A 10,364-nucleotide genomic window follows, 5' to 3' on the forward strand; every position below is an offset into this window, starting at 1 on the left:
TCACACCTCACCAATCTACTAGAATTCTTTAAGGAGGTCAACTAGCATGTGGACAAGGGGGATCCAGTGGATATAGTGTACTTAGATTTTCAGAAAGTCTTTGACAAGGTCCCTTACCAACAACTCTTAAGTAAAATAAGCTGTCGTGGGATGAAAAGGAAGGTCCTCTTATGGATTGGTAACTGGTTAAAAGATAGGAAACAAAGGGTAGGAATAAATGGTCAGTTTTCAGAGGGTAAATAGTGGTTTCCCCCAGGGGTCTGTACTGGGACCAGTCCTATTAAACATATTCATAAATGATCTGGAAAAAGGGGGAAACAGTGAGGTGGCACAATTTGCAGATAGTACAAAACTACCCAAGATACTTAAGTCCCAGGCAGACTGGGAAGAGCTACAAAAGCATCTCTCAAAACTGGGTGACTGGGAAACAAAATGGCAGATGAAATTCAATTTTGATAAATGCAAAGTAGTGCACATGGGAAAACATAATCCCAAATATATATATATATATATATATATATATATATATATATATAAACAATGGGGTCTAAATTAGTTGTTACCACTCAAGAAAGAGATTTTGGAGTCATTGTGGATAGTTCTCTGAAAACATCCACTCCATGTGCAGTGGCAGCCAAAAAAGTGAACAGAATGTTGAGATAATTAAGAAAGGGATAAATAATAAGACAGAAAATAGCATATCGCCTCTATATAAATCCATAGTATGCCCACCTCTTGAATACCGCATGCAGATGTGGTCGCTCCATCTCAAAAAAGATATATTGGAATTGGAAAAGGTTTAGAAAAAGGGCAACAAAAATAATTAGGAGTATGGAATGACTTCTGTATGAGGAGAGAGTAAGCAGGTTTAAAATAAACATATGGAAGTATTTCTTCACACAACTCACAGTCAACCTGTGAAACTCTTTGCCAGAGGATGTTGTGAAGGCCAAGACTATAACAGAGTTAAAAAAAGAGCTAGATAAGTTCTAGTTGGAGGATAGGTTCATCTATGGCTATTGATGATGTCCCTACCCTCTGTTTGCCAGAAGCTGGGAATGGGCGAAAGGGGATTGATCACTTGATGATTACCTGTTCTGTTCATTCCCTCTGGGGCACCTGGCATTGGCCACTGTCAGAAGACTGGATACTGGGCTAGATGGACTTTTCATCTGACCCAGTATGGCTTTTCTTATGTTCTTATGGCACAATTTTCCACAGGCAGTGGTGATTTCAGCTGATATCTCACTCCTGAGGGTAACATAGGCAGAGAAAGCACAGCAGCTGGGGGTTTCCCAAAGCCACCCGAGCCCATATGCTGCTACCCTGTGTACTGTAATGGTGCCTGCTGAAGTTATTTTTGAGCAGCAGGGAAAAGTGTCCTGCCATGGAGGAAGAAATAAGGCTATCCTCCCTAGAAATCTTCAGCAGAGGATTGCAGAGTACCTCCATGGAAGTTTTATCAGGATCTCTTGTGAAGATTCAAGAGACATCCCTGTGTACATAAACAAACTGCTCTGCCCTCTCCCTGCCCTCCTCAATCCAACTCTAAAGGGGAAAGAAAAGTGGATAGTAATTCTACCTCTCTTGGTTGTACCACTACCTCTTCTAGCCTGACTAAATTAATGAAAAGTCAAAAGATGGTGTCCTGCTACTAAAGATGCCATCACTGTAATAGAAAATTTATCTATTCACTTACCAGAGGTTCTTTCCTCTGCATCAGGCTTGGCCATGCTGGACTGGTGGAACTGGCTTGACTGTGGCGGAGTCAAAAACAGGTCCTGGCTCGCTGTGCAGCTGGAGCTCCCAGTCACCTGTCCCCCATACTCCTCCTCCTCTTTCTCATCCACCAGCTCCTCCTACTCACTGTCATGGCAGCAGCTTGTGTCTAGGGCTCCTCTGAGGCATCTATGGAGTGTTGGGATGGGGGAGGTCTCTGCTGAGGATGGCATGCAGCTCTTTGTAAAAGTGGCATGTCTGCAGCTCAGCACCAGATAGATTGTTGGCCTCCTTGGCCTTCTGGTATGGTGTGATGGGGTGTACAAACCCCACACTGAGCAACAAGTGGTTAACAACTGGATTCAGTCAGCCCCTGTAGCAAATGCACCAATTGGAGGAGGAGTTAAAAGGCAGGGGAGCAGCTCATTTTGTGGAAGACCTACCAGTAGTTCCAGGAGAAACGAGCTGAAGGAAGGCAGACTCTCTCCCTCAGCGACTGCCCTAAGGTCCCTCCCTGAGGGAAGGGAAGGCCTGCTGCAGAGACAGCCTGAGAGGGAAGCATTCCCCTGTCAGATAAACTATGGACTTGATTGATCCTCTTTATTTATTTTTTTTGGACTACCCCAGCAGGGGAAAGCCCTAGCACTGAGCTGGCCCAAGAGGCTGGGCCATACCACAAGAGGAGCCAAGTGCCACCTGAGAGGGAAGAAGAATGACATCGCTACATGTAGCCACTAGGAGATGCCTTGTGGAGAGCAGACAACTCTTACACCACCTTAATCCAGTCAGCAACCCTGGGACAATCGCAGGGGAGGATGATAGGAAATGGGCCAGGGAGGACAGCCTTAAGCATCCCTGACTCGCAGATCATTGATAGCACTCAGAGGGCCCTGGGTTGGAGCCAGGTGGAGTAAGGGGATCTGGGCTCTCCTATCAACAACCCCCCTGCATGTCAGAGGCCTAAGCCCTGACCATTAGGCAGTGCTCCTCTAGCAACCAACCATGAGTAAGGGCTGTCACATATGCCTGCCTTAATTCCTTGGCTTTCATGTGGCACTGCTGCTGGTCCCTGTTGTACCTCTTCTTCTGTATCCCATGAGCACTCGGCTAATAGATGTTGATGTTTCTACAGCTGGATTGGCACTGTGCCTGCAAAACCTCTTCTCCCACAGGCCCAGGAGCACATCTGGTGCATGTAGCTGGCACTCAACAATGGACAGCCGTTCAGTGTACTCACCAAGCTGGGAATCAGGAAAAGGAATTTCAAAAATTCACAGTGTCTTAAAGGGAAGCAGGGGGCTGCTGGTCTCCATAACCTTTGGGCTGTGGAGTTCAGAATGATGACCAGAGCGGTCAGCATAGGGCATCATGGGAGAGCTGCTTGGGGACAGGTAGGGTCAACATTACTGAAAATCATACTGTACCTTTTGAAGATGCTGGCATCATACTCACATTCAATTAGACTTTATTCCAAGTGTATTTATTTATAGACTTTCCTTTGCTCTCTCTCCATCCTACACCATCAGTGTAGCATGAGTGCTGTAGAGACATTAATGAGCTCATCCCCACAAATTTTAGAGATGAAGACTGACATGCACATAGTATGTCTACACTTTGAGCTGGTTATGTGATTCCCATCCCAAGGAGATATACTCATGCTAGCTCCCAACGAGCTAGCATGCTAAAAATAATATACTCATGGCAGTGAGATGGGCTAGCCACCCTGCATAAATGCCTAGGGCCTCGGACGTCCACGTATTCAGGGCAACAAGGCTTTCTGGCAGCTCGTGCTACCACAGCGACATTCTATTTTTACCATGCTAGCTCAATGAGAGCTAGCATGGGTATGTCTCCTGCAGTGGAATCGCACCTCAAGCACAGACATAGAGCTTGGGAGCTATGGACATAGGAGTAGTGAGTTGCTGAAGGTCACCAAGGAAGTATGTGGCAGAGGCAGGAACAGAACACAGATCTCCTGATTCTCAGTCACAGAACAGAGACAGAGACGGGGCAGGGGCAGCAACGGCTAACTGCTAGGGGATCAGAGAATAACTTATTCTCACTTACACATGCAGTCCTGAATCTGTCCTTATGTATGTAGTGCCTAGAGCAATGGGGGCCCATATCTTTAATTAATGGCCTCCAGGTGCTACCAAAATACTAACAACAACAACAACAACAATAATAATAAACAATTAATAATTATGTCTGAGACTATCAACTGCCCACTTCACCTTGAATGATCTCTTGCAATGTGTTAATGCCTTATATTTATCTATGGCACTCTGAGTACCTTTCCCAGATCCAAAGAAGAGCTCTGTGGTAAATTTGAAAGCTTGTCTCTTTCAGCAACAGAAGGAGGTCCAGTGAAAGATATTACTTCATCCACCTGGTTTCTCTAATATCCTGGGACCAACACAGCTACAACAATACAGCAAACTGCCAAGAAATCATATAATTGTAGGACTGGATGGGACTTCAAGAAGTCATCTAGTCCAGTCCCCTGCACTCATGGCAGGAGTAAGTATTATCTAGGCCATCCCTGATATGTGTTTGTCTAACCTGCTTTTTAAAATCTGCAATGATGGAGATTCCACAACCTTCCTGGACAATTTATTCCAGGGCTTAACCACCCTGACAGGAAGTTTTTCTTAATGTCCAACCTAAACCGCACTTGCTGCAATTTAAGCCCATTGTTTTTTGTCCTGTCCTTAGAGGTTAAGGAGAATATTTTTCTTCCTTCCTCCTGTAACAATCTTCTCTGTACTTGAAAACTGTTCTCTCTCAGTCTTCTCTTCTCCAGACTAAACAAACCCAGTTTTTTCGATCTTCCCTCATAGGTCACGATTTCTAGACTTTTAATCATTTTTGTTGCCCTTCCCTGGATTTTCTCCAATTTCTCCACCTCTTTCCTGAAATGTGGCACCCAGAACTGGTCACAGTACTCCAGTTGAGGCCTAATCAGCGCAGAGTAGAGTGGAAGAATTATTTCTTGTGTCTTGCTTATAACAATCCTGCTAATACATCCAGCTAATGATGTTTGCTTTTTTGCAAGAGTGTTACATTGTCGACTCATATTTAGCTTGTGATCCAGTATGACCCCAGATCTCTTTCTGTACTCCTTCCTAAGCAGTCATTTCCCATTTTGTATGCATCAGTTAATGTGTCAGTTAATGCTGATAAGAATGGTGGCAGCTCTATGACTCAAAGTTTCTATGACAGTAAAACTCTGTTACTTATTGCTAACACTCCAAAACACACTGATGAGTGAAGTCAAGATTAGCTCAATCAGATTAGCTCAGGGAATTTCAAAACCTACCCTTTTAGTTTATTAGGAAACAAGACATGCAGATAATGAAGTTTCTATATATGTGTCTAGAAAGAAACAAAGCCACTTCATGTGCTGCTGCCATCCGTACATAACATCTTTCAAGGCCACCATCGAACCCTGAATTATCCTTGACTGAGCACTTACAATGAAAACAGCTTCAAATTTGTGGCTTAATGAATGACAAATCAGTTCTGGTTAAGAAAGAGAAGTAACCTTCCCAATTGCTGTTCATGACTATATTCAGATTGCATAAGGCTCAGCATAAAGCAGCAACAACAGTGCTTTATTAGTATGCTATAAAAGTTTCTGCTTTTGGGTGAGATGAAATTACCCATCTCCCAGCACTATTAGCAATAGCGTCCATACCTACATTTTCTCCAACACTCTGTGCCATAAGGAATGAAATGAAGAGGCATCTATCCGAAAGAGAGTCCCTCTGCTTGGCCTTCTGCTGCTGGAATGCTTCAATGACTCAAGATCATTTTCCCACAACCACCTCTTCCTCCAATTCCTCAGGCTGAACAGCTATCCATTTCATAGGGAAACAAACCCTCAATCTGCAGCAGAATGATCTGTGGGAAATGGGGTTTTAAAAAAAGTCTGAGTTTTTTCCCCTCCCTTGTTTTGTTTCCCCCTTGGCAGGGGATGACGTGGTTGTATATAAAACACTACTAAACTGGGATCCATTTCAAGAGTTGCGCACACAGCAAAGTTTTTAAAATATGCTTTCTTATTTAGTCTGTTTTCAAACCATTCAAAGCATAAACATTTAAAGCATAAATCTCTTGCAAGTGCAAGGTAAAAATATGGCACTGCACATTCCAGTTGAGATCAATTTAAATTTGCAAACAATACTACCATTGTAAATCTATACCTGTTGAGACATACTGCCCATTGTACATTAAAAAGAAAAATGAGTTCCTATTGGGCAGGCATCAGCATGAGGGAAGGGCTAAATATTACATGAGCCTACAGAGTTAACTACCTGCCCATCCCTGGAGCTGACTCTTCCTTTCTGAATTAAAGCCCGCTGGCTGGGCCATTTTTATTTTTTTCATGGTTGTTGCTTGTGTTGCACATGTTCCAAGATGCTTTTAGTGAAAGAAATCAACTCAAAATGATTTCAAGAGATCATGTCAGAAGAGATTTAAACCCCTATATGTGTGGTTAATAGCCAGATTCTAATGAGCATAATATTCATTCATTTTAAATCATGATTTTTTGAATAAAGAGTTAAACTAACCTCTTCAGAGCATAAAAATAGTGCATGTATTTTATTTCTCCTGACATCCGATCTTCCTTTTAGGTGAGTGGGCTTGGGGTGGATGGAAAAAGACAAACAAAATAATCTGTTGCTAGCTGAGTTTAAAATCAATAGGTTTTAGTGGTTAAGAGAAAAAATACAACCCTTTATCAGACATTCTTATGTGATTTTTTTTAAAAACAGATGTAATCAAGATGTATTATATATTATTATTACTTATTAACATATTATTACAACTGAAAAAGTGTTTATCTTCCTCACTCTAAATTTCTTCAATAATCACCACAGGCTTACACTTACTGTTAGATCCCACTTCTGTGTGGAAATTATCCATTGGACTGATGTTTTGAAAACTCTCAAATTTGTTACACGGCAATGGCAATAAAAAATAGTTGTAAGAAACGTGAAGTAGATGGTAAATTCCTCAGTGAAATGCACAAAATACTAAAATAACAATAAGAGTTAAAAGTTATATATATCATATATATTTCATTTTCTTCTCCATCTCTTTCTATTTTATCTTTGGCTTAGTACTGAGACATCTGAAAGCATCATTTGGGAAAAAGTCACACAAAGAAAGTGCGCGGTCTGTTTCGATCTTAAAAGGCTTACTTAAAAATGAATGTATGGATATATATACAGCCTTTGTAGCTTATTGTCCAAAAAGGTAATCAAATAAAGCAATGTTAAAGTCAGACACTGGCCATAAAATATCCATCCTGTCTAAACAGTAAGATAATGGGCTCCAGGGAAGCAGGACAATAGAAAAATAGAATGATTACTATAATTCTCTTAGCCTTATCTATATTGTCCGATAAAGCATGATAAAAGCACATGTTGCAAGGGGAAGCTCAGTTTAATGTCTGACATGATTATCTTCACCAGTTTGTAGCCCTTTTCCATTAGATTGATCTTTTATTCTCAATCATTTGTATAGATGCCCATAAACTCCTTCTACTCTGACAGCATCCTGTAATTTAAAGATGACCTGTAATGGATGAAGTAAGGGGGAAGATATCTAGAGTGCTGATAGCAGGTCAATACCAAATCAAACCAGTTTCTGAAATCTTATGCCATGGCTCTGCTGGAGGGGAAAAAAGTTTTGCTTCCATAAAAGCTCTGCAAAGTCTCAAGTGCTGTTGTGGTTTGTTTAATTTGGGCTTTCCCCATTCAGTCACAAAGTCTAATTTTCCTTGATGTATGGAATATTTGTGTTACTCTGCAGATAGAATCATAGAAGATTAGGGTTGGAAGAGACGTCCAGGAGGTCATCTAGTCCAACCCCCTGCTCAAAGCAAATCAATCTGATCTGAAGTGAGCTAATGCCCTCTGAGGAAATAGAATGTACTCCCAAAGGGACCAATACTAGGTTTCTCTGCTTGAGTTACCATGAAAGTCACCATGTAATATATGGGAGATATTTGCATTGTTTTTTTATTAATATTGTGAGTATTTCTATTAGTTTGAGATTATGGTGGGACTTGTACAACCGAACACCAAGAGTTAATTCCTGCTATTGCTATCCTCATGCCCATGGGAGCCAGGAAATGTCTAGCTCAGTTGCCAGTACTTAACAGATAACACAGTGAATACACTATTGGAAGTTTGCCTCCAATCCCCCTGGTGAGAAGCATGAACTTGACCAACCAAGTTAAGGGGTCCCTAGACAGACACAAGAACTTTGAAATGGGTAAAAAGCTGTCTGTGAACTCAGAAAGGGAGACACTGACTGAGGGTCAGACTGAGACAGAGACTGCAGTGGTACATGCTATCTCACCCCATCCCAACACTAGGGGGTGCTTGAGACAAGTGAGGTCTACTTAATCTTGGAAGGATTAGTTTAGGTAAAATAATGTGCATTCTTGTTGTTTTAACCCCTTTCCACCCAATTTTTATGCTCCTATGGATAAATAAATAATCCTTTGTGTTAAGGTGGCTGTTTGGTGTCACTGCATTTTCATGCTGACGACAGGCCCCCAAAGGGAAGTTCATAGCAGGGGCCCAAACCCAATAGATCTGCTGAGGACATACAGCTGGTAAATGGGTTCTGTGAGCTGGGAACCTCCTCTGAGAGTGGGGATGAATTGCAGGATTTCACACTGAGAGAAGTACAGGTGCAGGGCCTGTGGCAATACTGTGGGGGTAAAAAGGTACAGCGCACCCTGAACCATGACAGTCACTTACTAAGATTCTGCAGGACCTGGGAGCACTGTGGGTTGCAACCTCTGACTTAGACCTATGTTCTTCGTGATTGGTGAAGACCATCAATAAGACCAATTAGTTCTAGCTGCTAGCTTCTTTTAAGGAAGCAATCATAAGACATTTGCTCAAGAAATTATCTTTGACAACAATTGTCTTGCTAATGATGTATCTGTATTAAATACTAGAGGGCTGCATGGTTTGTTGCTTCTGTAGGCCAAGCTCATTGCACATACAAGGGCTCCATGCATTCCTCTATTCTCCACCACAAACTCTTTGTCACCGTCCCAAATCCTTCTATTTCAGGGACTCCCTGAAATGTACCACATGCTCCTTCATGCCAGGGTGTTTGTACATCCCCATCATAACATTCTCCCCTCCCTGTCAGATGCTCAGCGTACCTTTCCATTCCCCCTCTCCCTCCATAATCTTCTTTTTCTCTCTTCCCCCCATGCCAGGGTCTATGTGTCCCCCATTCTTACCTCCCCCACATAAGGAAATGTGGGCTACAGGGTCTTTGGTATATTGATGATAATCATCTCTATCTCTCCATCTCATCCTACCCAATTATCCAGTGAATAATGCAGTAAACATTTATAAATGAAAATAGGCTTAGTCACTCACTATTTTCTAACAATGTGTAAAGGCTGAATTTATGTACTTATGATGAATGCCCGTGCATCTACCAATAGAGTCTAGAATCTTCCTGAATTTATAAATCCCAAGATATTTCCCACAGCTTACTTATGCTTACATAGATCCCTTGTGAAATAAAGTCATAGAACACTCACAACTCTAAATGATATTCCCAGGTGAATGCCTTTCAATAGTAGTGCTGATTTTTGAGACAAAGTAGGAGAAATGTCATCTTAATGCTCCAGAAAAGCAGTTAGCTGAGAGAGCACATTCTGATTAACAGTGAGACTAGGTCTCTGCAGAGAAATTAAAATGATGAGGTGGCATAAGCTATGTTTAATGGAGAAAGAAGCTCTCCCTAGTGCTGAGATGGCCTTGTGTAGCAGTAATGTTCTGGCATGACTAAGTATTTGGGCAAGGACACAGGTTTTAATTTTAATTTCCCATAAATTGTTGGGTATTTCCTTCACATACTCATCTGTCCATTTCTAATGTGCCTATCATCATAACAGACCATTTTCTCCTCTCTTTTCTTGGTTAAATGTTATGGATGTAGTTCTCTATGCATGATCTCTTATATATATATATATATATAGGATATAGTCCAAACTTACCCCTTCTGGGGCCTGTCTTTATTTTTAACTTAAATAACAACAAAAAGCAAACACTGGCCTAAGCTCTCTCCTCAAGCTTTGCTCTTCCTAGGTTTTTCCCCTGCATGACCTCATTTGCCTACCCTCTGTCATAGAAAAATGGTCCAACAGCTTTTATAGCCTCTTTTGAATAAATATCAGGACTCAGAGAAACTACCTCTGCATCACTACATAGTTCAAGAACCTGACACCAGAAATGACTTAATAGAATAGCCCCACATACCTAACTTGTGTTCTGCAATATGCCACCCAGTTAAAAGAACTTTTGGAGGACAGTACCTTGGCAAAAGTAAAGTCACACCAGCCATATTAAAGTCTCTTATGGGAAAGGCCTTTACAAGGAGGTGTATCTTGCGCTGCACTCTATAAATCCTAAAAGAAATGAGACACGAACACACCCCGTTCTTCAGTGGTAGGACATTCCACAGCTAGGGGACCTGTTGGAGGACTCACTGCCTTCTGTGGCTTGACTGGACAGAAATAATAAAAAAAAGGAATCCTAAATTATACCCCCTTCCTGCTTAGTCTCATCTTATTGAGCCATAATTCCTGAAGACAATCA

This window comes from Dermochelys coriacea, chromosome 1 (assembly GCF_009764565.3).
Source record: "Dermochelys coriacea isolate rDerCor1 chromosome 1, rDerCor1.pri.v4, whole genome shotgun sequence".
Taxonomy (NCBI): Eukaryota; Metazoa; Chordata; order Testudines; family Dermochelyidae; genus Dermochelys; species Dermochelys coriacea.